We start from the raw sequence: 4,722 nt of genomic DNA on the forward strand, positions 1-4,722 counted from the left end.
TGAATTGTAGATTGTAAAGACAGTGAAAATGTAAAAGAATAAGAATTACAGATGCAGAATTTTCTGCTCAGGCAATACTTCAGAATTATTTACATCAATTGGAATCATGAGAACCTACAATGTCAAAAATTTCAGCTTCAGGAATGAGCACCTAGACATGAAGAATTGGAACCAAGTGTGAGCAAACGAGATAAGTAAAAGGGTTATTGTAAATCTCATTCCTCTCGAAGCTTATTAAAAGAGTTGATTATAAAGTCAGTGACAATCGGCAAATGATGTAATGGAGGAATGAATTACAAGACTGGTGTGCTGCTGAAGAGGCATCACAGAAGAGACTACATTAATCAGGTTGTTAGGGTTACAGTCCTTGGGCATTACAGTGGCCTTGGTGTGGGTGGCAGAAGCATGGAAACTGCAATTGAAGCAGCTGCACTGTTACAGTGAATGTTAAAAATCATAACTATATTTTTGCACTGTATGCCAAACACTAATACTGAAGCATTTGCACAGTCCTGAGAGAAAATTGACTATTTTTTTGCATAATGAACTAAGGACAGGATATATATTCTTGGTGACATAAATACTGATTTAAGACTAGGGCAATCACACATTTTAGTTTTCTTAAAATGCTAAGATTGGGTAACTTGTACTGAATTAACGATAGTTTGTAACAATTTTTCTGTCATGATCAGTGTTCATTAAGAATACTTCTTAGAATGGCAGAGTTATGACTACCTCTCATTGTGTCCTGGGATGAAAAATATTTCCCCTCGGTTAGACCGTCAGTGAGAGCGCACCACGAGTTCCTGCTACTAATAAGTCGAGTACACCATTCGCTTGTCACATATTTTTACGAGCTTCAGACAGGTGCGACTGCAGTAATGGATAGGAACTGTGATTGTTGTGTACAGATGCGAGCTGAGTTGGCGACCCTTCACTCACAGCTCCAGGCTGCATTGGATTCTGTCACACAGCTTGAGGCTGCTGCCAAGGGGCGTCGCTGTGGGGGATCGAATGCGGGGATGCGAGGGACGTCGAGCACGTCCCGTGTGTCCTCTGACTGGTCCACTGCTGTGACCGCCCTGGGTACCGCCTGCACTAAGGTTGGCCCCACACCCATGCTCGAGTGGGAGATCATTCCAAAGTCTGGCAGGAAGCGAATAACTTTCCAAGGCCCGATCATAGGGCCTCCCTGATTCATTTGACGAACAAGTTTTGGGTGTTATCTGTGGCTGATGATGTCTCCAAGTCGGATGCAGTTGTCCACCATGTTCCAGAGGAAGCTTCTCAGCCCGCAAGGTCTGAGCATTCACAGAGGGTGGGATGGCTGGTAGTTGGGAGCTCCAACGTTAGGCTCATAATGGGGCCCCTTAGGAACATACCTGGCAAGGAGGGGAAGGAAGCCAGTGTGCGCTCTGTGTGCATTCCGAGGGGAGTCATTCCGGATGTGGAAAGGGTGCTTCCGGATGCCATGAAGGGTACAGGGTGCAGCCAACTGCAAGTGGTGGCTCATGTTGGTACCAATGATGTGTGTCGCCTTGGATCGGAGCAGATTATGTCTGGTTTCGGGCGGCTACCGGAAATGGTAAAGACTGCCAATCTTGCTTCGGAGACTGAGGTGGAGCTCATCATCTGCAGCATTGTTGACTGTGGTCCTTTGGTGCAGAGCCACGTGGAGGCTCTGAATCAGAGGCTCAGGCGGTTCTGTGACGTGTAGGCTGCAGATTCCTTGACTTGCGCCATCAGATGGTGTGTTTCCAGGTTCCACTTAATAGGTCAGGAGATCACTACACACAGGAGGCGGCTACACGGGTAGTAGGGGCTGTGTGGAAGGGACTGGGCGGTTTTTTAGGTTAGAGGGTCTCAGGAAACCACAGAAGAGGCGACCGTCTAAAAGTGGGCATGTAAAACACAGTAAGGTAGTTGTAGAAACAATTGGTATTGTAGTTGTAAATTGTCATAGCTGTGTTGGGAAAGAACCAGAGCTTAGAAAGCACTGAAGCTCAAATAGTTGTAGGTACAGAGAGCTGGCTAAAGCTGGAAATAAGTTCAGCCGAAATGTTTTCAAACAATCTAACAGTGTTCAGAAAGGTTAGATTAAATACAGTTGGTGGTGGACTATTTATTGCTGTCAGAGGTAGTTTGCCTTGTAGCGAAACTGAAGTAGATAGTTCGTGTGAAATAGTATGGGGTAGAGGTTATACCTGACAGTCGGACTACAGTATTAACTGTATTGTTTTACCGATCCCACGTATCAGAAGATATAGTTTCTGAGCGATTCAAAGACAACTTGAGTCTCATTTCAAATAAGTGCCCTGCTCATATAATTAAAGTAGGTGGTGACTTCAATCTACCATCATTATGCTGGAAAAATTATAAGTTTAAAGCCGGCGGCAGGCATAAGACGTCATCCGAAATTGTGCTGAATGCTTTCTCAGAAAATTAATTTGAACAATTGGTCCATGAGCCCACTTGAAGCGTAAATGGTTGCGAAAGCATACTCTACCTCATAGCAACAAATAATCCTGGACAAATAGTGAGTATGGTGACGAATACAGGGATTGGTGACCACAAGGCAGTTACTGCTACGCTTAATACCATAACACCTACAACCATCAAAAAGAAATGCAAAGTATATCGATTTAAAAAGCTGATGAAAATGCTCGTAAAGCCTTTTTAAGAGAGACTTCACTCCTTCCGATCTGATCATGTACGTGTAGAAAAGTTGTTGAATGTTTTCAAAGAGGTAGTTCAAACGGTTCAAATGGCTCTGACCACTATGGCACTTAACATCTATAGTCATCAGTCCCCTAGAACTGAGAACTACTTAAACCTAACTAACCTAAGGACATCACACACATCCATGCCCGAGGCAACATTCGAACCTGCGACCGTAGAGGTCACGAGGTTCCAGACCTAAGCGCCTAGAACCGCATGGCCAAAGAGATAGTATCGACAGCATTTGTGAGATATATACCATATAAATTATTAAGTGATGGTACTGATCCCCCATGGTACACAAAACGGGTCAGATCGTTGTTGCAGAAGCAACGAAAAAAGCATGCTAAATTTAAAAGAACGCAAATTCCCCAAGATTGGCAAAGTTTTACAGAAGTTCGAAATATAGCGCGTTCTTCAATGCGAGATGCTTTTAATAATTTCCACAACGAAATGCTGTCTCAAAATCTGGCAGAAAACTCAAAGAGATTCTGGTCATATACAAATCACACCAGTGGCAAGACGCAATCTATACCTTCACTGCGCGATAACAACGGTGAAGTCACCGATGACAGTTCCACTAAAGCAGAGTTATTAAACACGGTTTTCCGTAACTCCTTCACCAAAGAATACGAAGTAAAATATTCCTGAATTCCAATCAAGAACAACTGCCATCATGATAAACATTGAAGTAGATATCCTCGGTGTAACAAAGCAGCTTAAATCACTTAATAAAGGCAAGGCCTCTGGTCCAGATTGTATACCAGTCAGGTTCCTCTCAGGGTATGCTGATAAAATAACTCCATATTTAGCAATTATGTACAACCACTCGCTCACAGAAAGATCCGTACCTAAAGACTGGAAAATTGTTCAAGTCACACCAATACCCAAAAAGGGAAGTAGGAGTAATTCGCTGAATTACAGGCCTATATAACTAACGTCGATTTGCGGTAGGGTTTTGGAACATATACTGTATTCGAACATTATGAAGTACCTCGAAAAAAACGATTTATTGACACGTAGTCAGCACGGATTCAGAAAATATCGTTTTTGTGAAACACAACTAGCTCTTTATATTCATGAAGTAATAAGTGCTCTCGACAGGGGATGTCAAATTGATTCCATATTTTTAGATTTCCAGAAGGCTTTCGACACCGTTCCTCACAAGCGTCTTGTAACGAAACTGCGTGCCTACGGAGTATTGGCTTAGTTGTGCGACTGGATTCGTGATTTCCTGTCAGGCAGCTCACAGTTCGTAGTAATAGAGGAAAGTCATCCAGTAAAACAGAAGTAATTATCCGGCGCTCCCCAAGGAAGTGCTATAGGCCATCTATTATTCCTGATCTATATTAACGACATAGGAGACCATCTGAGTAGCCGTCTTAGATTGTTTGCAGATGATGCTGTAATTTACCTGTCTTGTAAAGTCATCAGATTATCAAAACGACTTTCAAAATGATTTAGATAAGATATCTGTTTGGTGCGGGAAATGGCAATTGACCCTGAATAAAGAAAAGTGCGAAGTTATTCACATGAGTACTAAAAGATATCCGCTAAATTTCGACTAGGTGATAAGTCACACAAATCTGAAGGCTGTAAATTCAAGTAAATACTTAGGGATTACAGTTACAAATAACCTATATTGGAACGATCACATAGATAATTTTGTGTGTAGAGCATACCGAAGATTGCGATTCATTGGCAGAGCACTTAGAATGAGCAACAGGTCTACTAAAGAGACTACTTACACCACGCTTGTCTACCCTATTCTGGAGTATTGGTGTGCGGCGTGGGATCCGCATCAGGTGGGACTGATGGATGACACCGAAAAAGTTCAAAGAAGGGCAGCTCGTTTTGTATTGTCGCGAAGTAGGGAAGATAGTGTGACAAACATATGTGGAGTGGCAATCATTAAAACAAAGGCGTTTTTCGTTGCGGCGGGACCTTCTCGTGAAATTTCAGTCACCATTTTTCTACTCCGATCGCGAAAACATTTTGTTGTAC

The sequence above is a fragment of the Schistocerca serialis genome, chromosome 11 (genome assembly GCF_023864345.2).
Source record: "Schistocerca serialis cubense isolate TAMUIC-IGC-003099 chromosome 11, iqSchSeri2.2, whole genome shotgun sequence".
In the NCBI taxonomy this organism is placed as follows: Eukaryota; Metazoa; Arthropoda; class Insecta; order Orthoptera; family Acrididae; genus Schistocerca; species Schistocerca serialis.